Genomic DNA, 17,807 nt, shown 5'->3' on the forward strand with positions numbered 1-17,807 from the left:
GGCTCCAGGCTTGCTTAGTTTAATGACTCAACCATGCCATCAGATTCCTTCCATCTTTCTGCTCTACCATCTACAGACTAGCTCTCCTCCTGGTTACAGAATGACTGCCACAGTTCCAAGCATCACATTCAGATACATCCATCAGAAGATGGACCTAACACCCTGCCTGGTACTTTGTAGAGGTGGTTATCTCCCTGGGATCTCTATTTTAGAACAAGGAAATAGTTCACAGAAATTCCCCAGCAGAACTTTTGGCAATTTTCATGGCCTAGAATTGCATCTTGTCTAGGCCCAAACCGGTCACTGGCAAGAGAAATGGATTGCCCTGACTGGTTTATATTAATGAGGATTTACCTCTGAGCTAGAGGTACAGTCACCTTTGTTAAGAGTTGATACTTGAATAAATTTGGGGTTCTTTTAATAAGGAAGGTGGGGACTAGGTGATGGGTAGATGTGTTAATTAGGATAGCAGTCCTGCTGTTGTTACAGAAACCTGACATTATAGCACCTGAAACAAAAGAGCAGTTTTTCTCTCATGAAACAGTCACAGAGTCAGGAGCCCAGGCTCCCTCCAACTCGATCCACTATGCCTAGGTGGTGCCCTGACATTGATACTGCAAGATGGTACACCAGCCCCTGCCTTCCAGCCCACGGGAAGGAGTAAAAGGACAAAGAAAAGGCGTTCTCTTCCTTTTAAGAGTACCACATAAAATTGCACATTCTGCTTCTGCACATTACATTGGCCAGGACTTAGTCGCATGTGTGATATTGTGACTTATAATAAAAAATATATATTTGGTCTTCATCCCTGTTCCTGGCACAGAGCTCCTAAAACCCTTGGAATTTCCTAAGTGATGAGAGCAGCAAAGGTGTCTTGTTTTGTTAGGGAGGTGACTTTTGGAAGCACCTGAGGGTGGGAGCTTGTTGCTAGAACCAACCTCATGATTAGACGGTTGGAACTTTCAGTCCCACCCCCCGACCTCCAGGGAGAGGAGACGGGCTGGGGATTGAGTTCGACCACCAATGGCCAATGATTTAATCAATCGTGTCTATGTATGTAATGAGGTCTCCATAAAAACCCAAAATGATGGGGTTTGGAGAATTTCCAGTTGATGAACCCATGGAGATGCAGAGAGCATGGAGCTCTTGGAGAGGGCATGGAAGCTCCGTGCTCTGTCCCACACACGTTGCCCTGTGCATCCCTTCCATCTGGCGGTCCCTGAGTTATAGCCTTTTATAGTAAACTGATTCTAGCGAGTAAAATGTTTCTCTGAGTTCTGTGAGTCGCTCTAGCAAATTAATTGAACCCAAGGTGGGGATGGGGGGTGTTGGAACCTCTGATCTATAGCTGGTTAGTCAGAAGCACAGGTGACAACCTGGACTTGCAATTGGCATCTGAATGCGGGGCGTGGTGAGGAAACTGAGTCCTTAACCTGTGGGATACGGCACTATCTCCAGGCAGATAATGTCAGAATTGAGTTGAATTGTAGGACACCCGGCTGGTGCCTGAAAATTGCTTGGAGGTGTGGGAAGAAAACTCTCCACACATTGAAATTGGTTCCAGCATTGTACATGGCCACATATAACAGCAAAGGAGGCTGGGAAATGTAGTCGTTATCCTAGATAGCAAGCATCCTGCTAAAAACAAGTGTTTTATTACTGTGGAAAAGAAAGAGAATAAGTGTTAGGAGGCAGTCATCAGCCTTTGGCATAGCAGGCAAACAACATTATCTGCTCTATGGGCTCCATCCTAATTGTGAGGCATTATTCATGTGATTACTAATTACATGTTTGTATTTCTAAATATATCCTGAGGTTTTTTTTGTGAGCAGGTGCTACATCTGTCCAGCGCATGCTCAGTGCTAATTGTTAAATGACTGCCTGAGTAAAGAAACTGAATCTATTTCAGGAGTCCAGCATAGTAGTCCCATGCTGATAAAGAGCGTTTCACTAGAAAATGTTCTTTCCTGATCTCCATTTTCAAAGCCACTGTTTATAAAAGAGTCATGAATAATGAAACCGACATCCGTCAAAGGGAAGCTTCCGTCTGGCAGAGACGAAGGGCTAGGAGAGAGCTAATGGGTCTGTAATGCAATTTGGTGCCAATAAAATGGTGCGATATTAAATTCAAGGCCGTGGGATTTACGTTATAAATCCAACACAATTAGAGAGTAAGAACCCTATCTCCCACGTGCTCAGTTCCTCTGGTTTGAGTCATTTTATGGACACAGACTTCCCACAGACATTGCCTGGTGATGTCATGGTGAGAATTTTGACAGTCATTACATTTCTGGCTGGAGGGCCAGCGGGGCCAAAGAGACTCAGAACTGAGTGGAACATAAAATCACCGGCTTCAGGAGGCACAAAGTTAATGTGCCCCTCATCCCCGCCTCCTGCTGTGAGAGCTGGTGCTAAGGTCAGCCTCTCCTGAGTGTTCCCCACTTAGCAGGCAATGTTCTACTCAGGCACTTTACATGATGTAACCCATTCAGCCCTCACCACACAGAGCAACCTCATGAGGGAGGCCTATCTTTACCCATTGTGTAGCTGGGGAAACTGAGGCCTAGACGCAGGATACATACTTTGCGTGAGGTCAGAGTGCCAGAAAGTGGCAGAGCTGGGATTCAAACCCACGCTTCCTGTACTGATATTTTTAACCACCGCACAAACTGCCTGTAGTCAGTTCTTTCCAAATGGGCATCTGGTGATGTTTTCCGGGGTCTGGGGCAACAGAGCAAAATAAGACACGTGAAAGGCATTTTTCATAAAGCTCAGTTCCCAGGGGGAGTCTCGTCTCGCAGGGTAGGGACATTTCAAAGTCAGCACATAGCAAAACAACATCTAATTTAGTGCAAATTACCCATGATAGAGCGGCTTAGGGGTTCGGATCACACATTTGTCAAAACGCATTGAGCGGTGCACTCCAAACTCAGGCATTTCACCGTATCTAAATTTTCCCTCAAAAAAATTACAAACACATATTGGATTCTAATGAGTGATATGCATGCTGAAGTGTACGGCCTCAGCAGTTGCCTTTGAAATGTATCAGAAAATAAGATGGACTGATTGATGGGTGGAGAGAGGGATGGATGAACAGACAGACAAGAGAGAAAGCAGTCAAGTTAAACATTCATGGTAGAGTTTAAGAGGTGGGTATATCGATGTTCTCAGTACAATTCTTTCGGTTTCTCTGTATATTTGAAAAACGTTTTTAATATAATGTTGAGAGAAAAAAAATACATTTGAAAATCTTTTAGGAAGTTGCTATTGTGGAAACTGATATTCTGTCTCCCATTGGCCATCACAGTCAGAGTTTTCTCCAGCATTGAAACCAAAGTTTCAGCAGCTGAGCCCCTGATGAAGGAGTTGGTTTGAGTTCATGGGCCAAATTGTAGGAATAATATATATCTTTAGCCACCCAGCTTGAAGTAAAGTGATGAACGAGGTTGTCCATGCTATTTAAAGAACTCTCTCCCACACCCCAAAGCATGTTTATGTAGCTGTGAACTAAAATTCATATTTTATGGCAAGACAAGAAAAATTTAAACATAAAACCTTTTTCTCTGCCCTTTTGGCCTCCTCTCTCCCCTCTGCGGTGGTTGTTTATCTGCATTAGGCATCAACCAAACCTCCCCATTGGTAGAAATACCTGTTCAGCCATACAGAGCAGCATTCTCCCAGCATCAACAAGACAATTCCTTAGGAGATAACATTCCTTCTTAATCTTGTAAGGGGTCATGATGACCCAAGACCCACTATTCTGCTACTGCTAAATTGTGAAACTGTCAATAATATGCCATTTAAGGTACAGCGCTCTGTCTCAAAAACTTATATAATTGTGCTTTGACCTCTAACCAAGGGAACAGTTCTCAGCTTTTTGAGAGGCTGTTCCCGGCTTACAGTCCTCAATTTGGATCAAATAAAATTTTCCATTTCTTTCTTAGAACGACTGATTAAATTTTTTCATCAACAACTTAAACTTACATATGATGTGGTTCTAATATAGTCATTTTAAAAGTTTGTCCGTTAAAAGCACATCCTTCCACTCTGTTGCATGTTAAAGTAACCATTTTCTTCTAAGGAGAAATTGATAGTAATGATATTCATGGGATGGTGGTTTCTTTCTTCTTATAAATTTATTTATTTTTGGCTGTGTTGGGTCTTCGTTGCTGCACATGGGCTTTCTCTGGTTGCAGTTAGCGGGGGCTACTCTTTGTTGTGGTGCACGGACTTCTCACTGCGGTGGCTTCTTTTGTTGTGGAGCACGGGATTCAGTAGTTGTGGCACACGGGCTCAGTAGTTGTGACGCACAGGCTTTGTTGCTCCACGGCATGTGGGATCTTCCCAGACCAGGGCTCGAACCCATGTCCCCTGCATTGGAAGGACAGATCCCTAACCACTGCGCCACCAGGGAAGCCCATGGTTTCTTTCTTTAAATGCTAACAGAAAAATGAAAAGTTGGCAATCCTGGGCCACTCGAATGTGGGCAGGGCTTTTATCTGTCTCATGCCCCATTATTTCCCCAATGCCTGGCACTAGAGTCACTCACTGAATAAATATTTGTTGAATTAATTTTACAGGCCTGTGAAATCTGAAGGGTTGGGGAGAAGAAAAGCCTGCACCAAGATGCAAGCAGTCATTACTGAACGCATGGGCTGCTCTGTGGTCGGCCCCGGAGAGACGTCCTGTGATCATCTGTTTGAGGACATAGTCGTCAAGGCATTCCAACCGGCAAGAGCAGAATGGCAGCCTGGCCAGGATGCCCAGTGCAACACACACTCCGTACATTTCACTTGGGATGTCTTTCCCACAAGGAGAGAAAGCATTGCTCTGTGTTGCGCCTCAAAAGCCAAGAGGACCCTGTGTGTTTTGACACCCAAAGGAGGGTCACTGGTGATTTGCATCTCTGTTAGATGAGGAGTAAAAGAGACTCCGAAAAGAAACACAGCAGAGAGGAGCCCGGGACTGCCAAGACTGCAGGGATTTTCAGAAAAGATGCTAAAAGTGTTGTAACATACGAATGTAATGATGAGCGGATCTGGTGGAAACATCTGACCTGGAAAAGGTGCCTGGTTTTGAATATTTGTCACTTTTTTGGTGGTATCTTAATCTCTTCATGGGGATCCAAACCTCTACCATTTACAGTTTTCCTATGAGTCGAACAGAGAAGCCCCATCCCTAAACCGAACCCCACAATGTTTAAAATTTGGCCATTTGTACCTCTAAGGTGGTTCAAAAGAAAGTATTGGGTTGGCCCAAGAATTTGTTCGGGTTTTTCTGTTGACGTCTTACGGAAAACCCCAAATGAACTTTTTTGGCCAACCCCATACTTAGAAACGAAGTTAGAATATATGGAAGTGGATGGAAACTGTTAAGGTCTGGAATACAGTCGGAGCACTTTTCATTTATGTGACTTTTGCAGGGGACCCGCCCATCTACCCTTGGGTCTGGAGCACATGCCTCCTTCTCGGTGAGTGTAAGACAGAAGGTGGAAATCTGCTGTCCCCTCACCCTATCCCACTGCCACCTGCTGGGGGTAACATATTTAAAGCTTGCCATTTCCCTTCAACACGGTCCCAAGAAACAACCCCTTACAGTGCTCAACCAGAGAAATACAGTGATGGGTTCCAGCCTTGGAAAAAAGAAGCTGGGTGTATGGAGGCAGAACCATGCTGTATATTCCAGGAATTTAAGAAACTATTTCAAGGGTATCTTTGCCAATTCGTGCGTTTCACCGCCTCTGCTGACATTGGACCCTCCCCCATTGCATCCCCACACTGTAAAGAGTGGGGAGCATGTTGCTCACTTTCTCTGCAACTGTAGTAACTCTCAGCCTTTGGGGCATTTTGGTCAATTGCAACTTGGAATGCTCTCGCTCCAGGGTCTGACTCTCTTCACCTGACCCGTGTGAACCCATCGCAGATGTAGATGTGATTCCTAAGTCTCTGAGCGCTGGTATCGCCAACGATCTCCGGAGCAGCCTGCCCAAACCTCCTCCCCAGCTCAGCCTGACAGTGGTCCACACTGTCCCTTCTTCGTGTGGCTTTCTTTCTTTTTTAAAAAATAAATTTACTTTATTTATTTTTGGCTGCATTGGGTCTTCGTTGCTGTGCGTGGCCTTTCTCTAGCTGCAGCGAGCGGGGGCTACTCTTCGTAGCGGTGCGCGGGCTTCTCATTGCGGTGGCTTCTTCTGTGGCGGAGCTCGGGCTCTAGGTGCGCGGGCTTTAGTAGTTGTGGCATGTGGGCTCAGTAGTTGTGGCACACGGGCTTAGTTGCTCTGCAGCATGTGGGATCTTCCCGGACCAGGGCTTGAACATGTGTCCCCTGCGTTAGCAGGTGGATTCTTAACTACTGCACCACCAGGGAAGCCCCTTCGTGTGGCTTTCTTAAGGTCCCCTTCCCTCAGATGGGAATAAAGTAAGAGGTATGAAGTGACTCTCAGGACGACGGGCTCTCAGCCTTAGCTGCCACCCAGGACGGGTGTCTTTTTCTCCTCTCTCCCCCTCCCATCTTTCCTATACTTTAGGCTGGGCTTTAATTGACGGCATTAAATTGAAAATTTGCAGATAATTTTCCTTTGGACAATATCTCATCCCCCCAGCAAACACTTAATACTGTTAGTAACATCCTTATCACCTTAAGTAGCTTGGAATTGCAAAATATGCTTTATGTCCCTTTACTTTGATGAATACCAATAACTTTCTATTTCTTAATTTCACATATAGTAACTCTTCAAATACCTCAAATATTTCCATGGTCCTCCTGAACCTTAAGTGAAATCATTACTAAATGTTGTGGCTCTTAAAGGGTGGGGGATGGTGATTTCACTGAGAGCCCTTTCTACCTGCCAAGGAAATGGAGTTGAGAGAAATTCAAGGGGATGAAATTGTAGATCTTAAGAATTATTCCATGTTGAGGGCGAGGCTGAAGACAGAGGCAAGGATGGATTTGGCCTCTAGTTTAGGCAACTGGTAGATCTTTTAATCTCCCACAACTGGCACTTTATCTGGCACAGGGCAGATGTTAAGTACGTATTTGTGAAGGAAAAAGACCCCCCAAACCAGTCACTTCCTTGATTTGATTCCCGTATTTCTGTCCTACGTTCTGATTGTTTTCCTAGTCATTCAGCCTGAAACTCATCATTGACTCATCTTTCTTTTAGGTTCTGTATTAGTCAGGGTTCTCCAGAGAAGGAGAACCAAGAGGAAGTGTAGAGAAAAAGGAAGAGACTCATGTGATGAGGGAGGCTGACAAGGGCCAGGATCTGCAGTCAGCAAGTCAGAGACCTGGGAGAGCCGATGGTGTGGTTCCCGTGTAGAAGCTGGTGGCTTCAGACCCAAGAAGGTCCGATGTTTTCCATTCGAGTCCAAAGGCAGGAAAAGCTTGTGGTCCCAGCTCAGCAGCCAGGCAGGAGGAGTCTTCACTCAGGAGAGTCAGCCGTTTGTTCTATTCAGGCCTTCAGCTGATTGGATGAGGCTCACCCACCTTGGGGAGGGCACCTGCTTCACTCAGTCCACGGAGTCAAATGCTAATCTCGACAAAAAACACCCTCACAGAAACACCCAGAATCATGTTTGACCAAAGGTCTGGGCACCCTGAGACCCAATCAAGTGGACACATAAGATGGACCAGCAGGAGTCCTTTCCTTTGGTCAAGCAGGAGTCCTTGACCAAAGGTCTGGGCACCCCGAGACCCAATCAAGTGGACACATAAGATGGACCAGCAGGAGTCCTTTCCAAGTCCAGCTCTTCTTCTGGAGAGGAGCTGTCTATGCAGTCAGTATCTGGCAGGAGAGAGAGGGACACGCAGTAAGGGGTAACGGAAGGGAGGTGAACGATGGGATTATTCAGAAGCCCCAAGGACCTGGGAAAGCCCGAAGTGCCGGGCACGGCTCAAAGCACTTGCCACACACTACCTTGAAAAACCTCCACGGCTTAATTCACATACCATAGAATTCACAGATATAAAGTGTACAGTTCGATGGCTGTTGGTGTATTCACAGCTGTGCAACTATCACCAGGGTCAGTTTTGGAACATTTTCATTACCCGCCCCACTCCTCCCAGCCCCAGGCAATCACTAATCTACCCTCTGTCTCTATAGATGTGCCTGTTCTGGACATTTCACGTAAGTGGGTCATACGTTGTGTGGCCTTTGCGATCGGCTCCTTCCACTTGGCTTATTGTTTTCGGGTTCATCCATGACAGCCCTGGTGCCATCTTTTTACAAGTGGGGAAATTAAGGCACAGAGAGGTTAGGCGACACCTGGTAAGTGGCAGAGCAAGAATTCAGACCCAGGTGGTGTAGACCATCTTGTTATGCTGCCTGTCAACCCAGAGTCCCCACCCAGGTCGTCATCCAACATCAGGGGAGGCTACAGTAATGTCCCCCCTGGTCTCAGCCTTCCAGCCCATCTGGAACCCACGGCCCCACTTGCATCCACTCAAGTCTTGTCCCATCACGACTTCCTGGGCTCAGGGGATATCAGGCCTTTTGATCTGCCCGACATCTGTTCTCCCTTCTGGTAAGAGGACTCTGGCTTCCTTTGGGGGAACCACCTTACCCCACTCTTGACCCATGTGGCTTGGGTGGAGTTGTCCCCACTCCACCCACTTCAGGAGCAACCATGTAACCAGGCATGGCCAATGAGATTAGTCTCAATCCTCCAGGCCAGGCTGAGGGCCAGGAATGTGATCCAATTGGAGGAAAATGAAGCTAGAGGTGGAGGAGGGCTGTATTTTGGATTCTGGGAAAACAAAATTTTCTCTTTCTTCTGCAGAAGCTAGAGGAAAAGACCCTCATCCTTCTTTTGGATGGAGGAATGTTAGGAGGTGATGTATGGAAATGCTGCATAACAATAATTATGTGGCCATACTTGAAGAGGGACTTGGGGGCCACCATGAGCCTAATATCAACCCTGTGGAAAGCAAAGAGAGGAGAGAGAGAAGCCAAGTGTTTGGTTTGAGCTCCTGGATCAAACCATACCTGAAGAACACCCTATGGATTTTTCATTTAGCAGAACTAACAACTTCCTATTAAAGCAAAGGTGAGATGTTGTGTTGTGTCTCTTCTAAATAATATAAAAAGAGGAATGTGAATTTCATGTCCTAAAATTCCTTTATTCCACAGTACTTAGAATAATATGCTACCTTAAAGCATCCAGATGACTGAGATAATTATTCTTTTTAATGCCCATGTTGTCTTATTTAAGCACACATACAGGAAGTAAGTGCAACAGGTGGCATCTCCACGCAATTTTTTTTTATTGTTTCAGTAAAGCCAGTTGGAAGTTAGGCATGGAAAATACCACACAAAGGCTGCTCGCCCAGCAGTACAGGAAGCACTGCTGTTCACCACTGCTCCCACCTGATGAAGACAACTTGGTCTGGAATATGTTTCCAGCTGTCATGGCACTGAATGGGCTGGAGAAAACTGGAACTACAAGTCACATCTTAGCAGAAGGCAGTGCCGGAGAAGTGGTGCAGCGTGGAAATCTTAAATCAGCCCAGAAAAATAGGATGTAAAGCAGGGGAAAGGCATCCATTTGGAGGCAGGTTTAAAATAAAGTCCTTGTGGAATTATACCATTGATTCTTAACCATGGCTGCACATCAGAGCCGCTGTATGCGTTTTTAAATTATATTCCTACCTTAGGCCCCGCCCAGAAGCTTCTGCTTCACTAGGACTGAGTGGAGCGGGAGCATCTGTAGATTTTTTTTAAATCTCAAGAGTTTATTCCGATGTGCATGCCCAGTTAGGAACTCCAGGAGGAAGCAGTATGAAATTCTGTATAACCTTGGAAATGCTGAGGTTAACAAAAAAAAAAAAAAAGAAAAAAGGAAGAAAGCATCATGAAAAGAAATTCTCAAAAAACAAAACACAGGGCTTCCCTGGTGGCGCAGTGGTTAAGAATCTGCCTGCCAATGCAGGGGACAAGGGTTCGATCCCCGGTCCGGGAAGATCCCACATGCCACGGAGCAACTAAGCCCGTGTGCCACAACTACTGAGCCTGTGCTCTAGAGCCCACGAGCCACAACTACTGAGTCCACGAGCCACAACTACTGAGCCCACGCACCACAACTACTGAATCCCACGTGCCTAGAGCCCGTGTGCCACAACTACTGAGCCTGCGCTCTAGAGCCCATGAGCCACAGCTACTGAGCACGCGCGCCACAACTACTGAATCCCATGCGCCTAGAGCCCATGCTCCACGAGAGAAGCCACCGCAATGAGAGGCCCGCGCACCAAAACAAAGAGTAGCCCCTGCTCGCCGCAACTAGAGAAAGCCCGCGTGCAGCAATGAAGACCCAACGCAGCCAAAAATAAATAAATAAACAAACAAAAACCACAGCAGCAATGAATAAAAAGCGTTTCAAAGGACAAGAGTAGAGACATGGTCATGTGTTAAGTGTTTGCCAGGCTTTGGGGTGCAGATGGGCAAGAGGACTGAAGGGCACTCACAAGGTTGACCCTCCCTCCCCACTTCATACTTACGTCCAGAAGTTTCTAGGTGTGCTCATACTGAGATCAGGAGGATCGTGTTACTACTTGTAATTACTTTTGCTCCATTCTATGAGTCCACGTGATTTTTTAGCGTAGATTAATCAAACGTCAGCTGAGGGCCTGCTAAGCTCCAGGTGTGGGGACAGCCCTTGACTTTGAGAAGCTCGCTGCCAGCTTGGAGAGATGGTAGGAAAGCAGGTAATGACGGGATGCAATACAAATGCAAGAAGCTGAGGGATGGGGGATGGGAGATGCGGTGTGGTTTGACTTCTCCTATGAGCTGGGGGTTTAGAAGGGCAAATAGCCTTCATCAGGCAAAGCGCTGAGCACGTGGGTGGGAGGAAGGCGTGTGTCCAGGAAGCAGCACGACCTAATTAATAAACATTCAGTGAGACTCCTCGGACACTGCTTGACGCTTGAAGCCGGTTTCATCGTGTGGTACCCCTAGAGGGAGACTAATCGACCTCCCCTGTGTTTTCCTCTCCCTTTTCTGAAAAAGAAATTGCGTCCTCCCTGTTAAGGACGCTAAAGTCAGTGGGCCCGCGCAGACAGGAGCAGCCAGGTGAGCCCGCCGCATCTCGCAGTGTGTGAACGAGACGTTCCACTCCCGTCCTACAGCGGAGATCCGGAGGCCGGATTATCAGCGCTCCTAGCAATGACCTGGTCTCGCCCGCCGGGCGTGTCCCCGTGACGTCTGGCAGGGCCTGGCGGGTCGGCGGCCGGCCGCGGACTCGGAATGCCGGCGCAAGGGCGCCCTCTGGTGATGGCGGCGGGCGGGCGCCGGAAAGCCCGAGACCTTCCTCAACCTTGGCGCGCCCGGGAGCAGATCTACCTACAGGATCCGGATCAAAGGCCCGTGGGGTTCAGTCACAGCCCTGCCGGGCTGCCATTTCGGTAACGGGAGTGGGAGGAAGCACGTCCCCGAAGGCAAAAGGAGCCTTTTAAACCTTTGAAAACATATTCAGTAGAAAAGTGCTTTGTGCTCCTGCAGAGCCAGAGAGAGCGATTTTGAGGAAAGGTTTCTTTTGTTCCTCGCGGTTGGGAAAGGTCACGTTTTCTTCTCCCCAAATCACCCGGATCAAGAGACCTTAAGGAGGCCCAGGGGTGACGACCCAGAGCTTTTATTATATGGTCAAAGAAGTCTGGGATCTCCAGAAAGGTTAAAGAGCCCAAGGGGTCCCTCCTCTGGAAATTCCATAGAGACTGTGTTGAGGTGGTCCCTGAAGCATTAGAGGTCCCCCAGTTCTGTGTTAATAACCCCAAATGCCCACCGCTGGGGGTCGAGAGTACGTAAGAGGCGGAGGGGCTTCGTGGTTAAGTTCTAGCTCTCCAGCACCTAGCGTTTCCTCCTGTGCGGCGCGGGGGTCGGGAGAGCTGCGCTGGGTGGGGCGGTGTGGGAGCCGCCGGGTGCAGCTGTAGGGCAGTGCAGGTGGGCCTGTGGGTAGCGCTGGCGCAGGGCCGCGTGACGGAGGTGGCCCTGAGGCAAGGCAGCAGCCAGCCAGCGGGGCAAGGTGGATCGCAGGGGCTGACTTGAAAAGGTGGCCAATATCGGTCACGAAGTGGAAAACGCACGTGTCAAGGCAAGATGCCCAGTATTACTCCGTTTGGGGAACAATACAAACCCAAAACTGTATACGTATGGATAGACTTTTTGAGTCTGGAAATGAACACTGTGACTATTAATAGTGGTTACTTTTAGGGAATAAGTTTGAAAGGGGTGCTTTTTTTTTCTTTTTCTTTTTAATGTACAGGCAGTTTATATTGTTGGTTTTTGGGTTTTGTTCTGTTTTAGTTTATATTGTTTTTGAGGCAAGTGTTACTTTTGGAAGTGAGGGGGAAAGGGAATGTGGCAGATTGCTAATAGTTAATCACAAGGTAAGGCAAGTTGTCTCAGTTTCCTGGTAATCAACAAACAGGGAGATATGCTTGTCACTGTAAATACCCTTTAACTCTTGGAATATTTCACCATGTGCATACATCCACTATTTATTACAAAAATAGTTTTAATTTTTAAAAATACAGGGCAATTTAACCTTGTATTTGGCCCAACAAAAATTCACTGAGTGTCAGGCACTGTGCCAAGCCCTAAAGATAAGGAAATGCCTAAGTGGTCTCTACCTTCCTGGAGTTCATGGTCTAGTTCGGTGCTTCTCAAACTGTAATGTGCTTCCAAATCACCTGGAAGTGTTGTGTATTGGTTATTTCTGTATAACAATTCACCTCAAAACCCAGCAGTTGAAAACAACGAACATTTATCATCTAACGTAGTTGCTGAGAGTCAGGAGCTCAGGAGTGACTCAGCTGGGTGGGTCTGGCTCTGGGTCTTCATAAGGTTGCAGGCTGGCTGCTGGCTGCAGTTATGTCATCTGAAGTCTTGACCAAGGCTGAGGATTCACTTCTGAGATGTTGTGCAACATGATTGTTGGCAGGGGGCCTCAGTTCTTGGCCATGTGACCCTCTCCATAGATTACTGCTTGAGTGTTCTCACCACATGGCAACTCTGGCTTCCCCAAGGAGGAGAGATCCTAGAGAGAGGTCTTTTATGACTTAGCTGCCTTGGAGGTCGCACTCCACCATCTCTGCCTCATGGTTTGTTATAAACAAGTCACTAAGGACAGCCCACACTCAAGATAAGGGGAATTAGGCTCCACCAAACAGAGGAATATCAAGGAGTGTGTGGACATACTTTAAAACCACCACATCTTGTTAAAATGCAGATTCTGATTAGGTAGGTTTGGGGAGAAGCCCCAAATTCTGCATTTCTAACATGCTCCCAGGTGATACCACTGCTATTGGTCTGTGGGCCACTTCTATTTTTTAATTTAATTTAATTTAATTTAATTTTGGCTGCGTTGGGCCTTCGTTGCTGTGCGTGGGCTTTCTCTAGTTGCGGCGAGTCGGGGCTGCTCTTCATTGCGGTGCACGGGCTTCTCATTGCAGTGGCTTCTCTTGTTGCAGAGCACGGGCTCTAGGCGCGTGGGCTTCAGTAGTTGTGGCACGTGGGCTCAGTAGTTGTGGCTCCTGGGCTCTAGAGCGCAGGCTCAGTAGCTGTGGTGCACGGGCTTCATTGCTCTGCGGCATGTGGGATCTTCCTGGACCAGGGCTCGAACCCGTGTCCCCTGCATTGGCAGGTGGATTTTTTTTTTTTTTTTTTTTTTTGCGGTACGCGGGCCTCTCACCGCTGTGGCCTCTCCCGTTGTGGAGCACAGGCTCCGGACGCGCAGGCCCAGCGGCCATGGCCCACAGTTCCAGCCGCTCCGCGGCATGCGGGATCCTCCCGGACCGGGGCACGAACCCGCGTCCCCTACATCGGCAGGCGGACTCCCAACCACTGTGCCACCAGGGAAGCCCGGCAGGTGGATTCTTAACCACTGAGCCACCAGGGAAGCCCTGTGGACCACTTCTGAGTAGAAAGGGAATCAAAAACATGCAAAGAACTATAGCTCAGATCACATCTTTGGAACTGCACTGCTTGCATGAATAATATCCTTTGTCATCCTGGCATGATCTTTGGATGGTGTCCCATTTTAAAATCACATTTCCTCTGAAAGATCAGAGCAGTAAAGTAAGAGAAAGACAAGATTACCTTGTTAATACACGAGGACAAGCTGTAATGGAATTAAAAACAATCAAAGAGGGATTCAGAAAATCTCTCTGGCCTTGTTCTAGAAGATTTCAGAAGCATAAAACATCAGACATCAATTCTGAAGGGGATGCCAAGCACACAGCAGCAAATCTGGGCTTTTAATAAGGGTTGAACAAAGTCCCTTCACAGGACTAAGACTCCTGACTGCAATACTTACAAAATGAGCTTTGATACAGGAAGGCAAGAAACAGCACCAGCACCTCAGAAGATCAAGGCTTCCACATGCTCTGCTGGCTTGAAGGCTGTACGTTAAAGAAATTGTTTCCCCATTCAACAGCCTGGACTGAATTTCCTTTCAAATATAGCATGAAACTACAAATCCTGTATTTTTTTTTTATTGCTATCATTCATACCATTCATACCATAAAATTCACCATTTAAAAGCCTACGTTCCAGTGGTTTTTAGTATACTCACAGGTCCATCACCACCATCTAATTATAGAACATTCATCACCCCAAAAAGAAACCCGAAATCCATTAGCAGTTCCTCCCCATTCCCCCCATCTCTTGAAGTCCTAGGCCACCACTAGTTTATTTTCTGTCTCTGGATTTGCCTGTTCTGGACATTCCATATAAATGGACTCATACAATATATGGCCTTTTGTGTCCAGCTCCCTTCACTTAGCATGTTTTTAAAAAATTATTACTGTAAAATATACACAACATTTACTGTCTTACCATTTTCATGTGTAGAGTTCAGTGGCATTAAGCACATTCACATTGTTGCATAACTATGGCCACCATCCATCTCCAGAACTATTTTCACCTTCCATACTGAAACTTTGTAACCAAACATGTTTTTAAAGTTCCTCAATGTTACAGCATGTATCAGTACTCCCTTCCTTCTTACGGATGAATAATATTCCTCAATGTTACAGCATGTATCAGTACATGCTGATATACTCAGCATATACTCAATGCTACAGCATGTATCAGTACTTCCTTCCTTCTTATGGATGAATATTCCATCATATGAATATACCACATTTAGTTTGTTGATTCATCAGCTAATGGACATTTGGGTTGTTTCTACTTTCTGGCTATTATGAACAATGTTACTGTGAATATTCATGTACCACTACCTATTTGAACACATTTTCATTTCTTTTGAGTTTATACCTAGGAGAGGAGTTAACTGTACCATGGTAATTCTATGTGTAGCTAACTGAGGAAATGCCGGACTATTTTCCAAAGGGGTTGCACCATTTTACATTCCCATCAACAGTGCATGAGAGCTCCAATTTCCCCACGTCCTCACCGACACTTGTTACTTTCCATCTTTTTGACTGTAGCCATCCTAGTGGGTGTAAAGTGGTATCTCATTGTGGTTTTCTGTAATGATGTTGAGCATGTTTTCCAAATGCTTATTGGCCATTTGTGTATCTTCTTTGGAGACATGTCCATTTGCCTATTTTTAATTAGACTATCTGTCTTATTGTTGAGTTGTAAGAGTTCTTTATATATTCTAGATACAAATCCCTTATCAGATATATGATTTGCAAATATCCTCTCCTGTTCTGTTGGTGGTCTTCTCACTTTCATGATAGTGTTCTTCCAAAAACAAAAGTTTTTATTTTGATGAAGTCCACTTTATTTTTTTCTTTCATTGCCTGTGCTTTTGGTGTCATATCTAGAGAACTGTTGCCTAATCCAAGGTCACAAAGATTTACCCTTATGTTTTCGTCTAAGAGCTTTAGAGATTTAGTGGTCTATTTTGAGTTAATTTTTCTATATGCTGTGAAGTACAGCTCTAAATTCATTCTTTTGCACGTGGATTCACATGCAAAACTCCAGCCTCTAATTTTGAAATCATCAGCAGGAAACGTAGAGAATGGCCTTCCTTTGGTTTCCTGGTAGCATTTCCCCCCAACCCCTGGCCCCACCACCCAGCTGAAAGATTCTGTTTTACAGCAAAACAATTTGTACAGACCAGGGGGCCAGGGGCCCAGGTCAGCATCTTCTCAGTAAATCTCCACTGAATTTTGCTGACATGCACACAGGAGTAGTTCTGAATTACTAGTTATCTAAAACTGACTTCTAGTAAGGGAGAGCAATTTCTTCATTCAATCCCATCAACAACTAGTTATTGAGTGCCCATTATGTGTCAGTGATTAAAACAGATTTCTGCCCTACAAAGCTTACATTCTTGTGGGGAGAAACAGACAAAAAAACATAGCAAGTACATTATATAATATGCTAGAAGGCAGTAAGTGCTGTGGGGGAAAAGTGCAGAGCAGAGCAGAGCAAGGGGGATGAGGCATGTGGCGGGGTGGGGTCTGCAATTTTGAAAAAGGGGTCCTTTCAAAAGTGACATTTGAACAAAATATTAGGAGTTAGTGAGGGATTTGACCATGCAGATATCTGGGGGAAAGGATTCCAGGCAGAGGGAACAGCCACTGCAAAGGCCACAAGGCCAAAGCATGCCTTGGCATTTCAAGGAATAGGAAGGGGGCCGGCATGACCAGAGCAGATTGAGGAAGGGGAACTGGTCAGAGAAGGCCAGATCACGTAGGTCTTGTAAACCATTTTAGAGACTGTGACTTTTATTCTGTGGTAACTGGGGAAAGCCACTGGGAGGTTCTAAGCTGAGCAGTATTGTGATCTGACTTACTGTTCAAAGGGTCATTCCGGCTGCTGGGTTGAGAATGGATTGTGGGAGGACAAGGGTAAGAAGAACAGTTAGAGTGCTTCTAAAATAATCTAGGTAAGAGATGGGGTGGGAGGGACCTGAGTGGCAGCAGTTGAGACAGTGAAGAGGATGTGGTAGAACCTGAAGAATGTCCTGGTTGATGGGACTGTAATAGAGGCAGGTGTCAAAGGTGACTGTACAGCTTTTGGCCTGAGGACCAGAAGGATGGAGTTGCCATTCCCTGTGATGGGGAGGCCACTGGGGAAGCAGGACTGGGGGAGGGGAGGCAGGGAGCTCAGCTTGGGGTGTGTGGAGCTTGGGATTCTCTTGACTTCCAAGTGGAGGGATCTTGTAGGCAGATGGATATTTGAAAATGAGAAACCTGGACTGGAGATACAACTGTGAAGGAGTCAGCCACAGGCAGGATGAGATACCAAGAAAAAGATGATGGACAGAACAGAGCCAGGGACCACACTCTGGGAAACTCTGGCACTGAGATCCAGAGGAGAAGAGGAACAGCCATGGAGGCCATTTTCCTACCAGTTTGGTAGCTACTTATGTACGTTTTGTCCCTCCCTCCCTTTAAATGGGTACCTACTATGTACCAGGAACCGGAAAAGATGTTTAGCCCTCAATAAACTCATAGTCTTTACAGGAAAGACATAAAATGCACATTTATAAAATAATGGAGATATAGGCAATAACTGAGTAGGAAACTTGGCTTTTCAGTTGTTAACCAACTACACTAACTATACTACAGACATCTGTTTGTAACCTAGCACAAGAGTTGGGAATTCAGTTGTCTTCAGCGCTTCCCTCCCATGTTTAATTATTATCAGAAGATTGATTCACTTGATCCCATAAGATTAAATTCATGTTCTGTTTAGGAAAAAAGAGGTTGTAGAGGACTAGTCCACACTATCCTGGTGTCACAGTCCTTCAAAACAGGACCCACTGTGGCGAGTTGGCCCATCACGAGGTACTGATTAAACACAGGGCGCTGGGTGGGAGGCAAAGACCCAGTGACGTGAT

The sequence above is a fragment of the Delphinus delphis genome, chromosome 15 (assembly GCF_949987515.2).
Source record: "Delphinus delphis chromosome 15, mDelDel1.2, whole genome shotgun sequence".
NCBI lineage: Eukaryota > Metazoa > Chordata > Mammalia > Artiodactyla > Delphinidae > Delphinus > Delphinus delphis.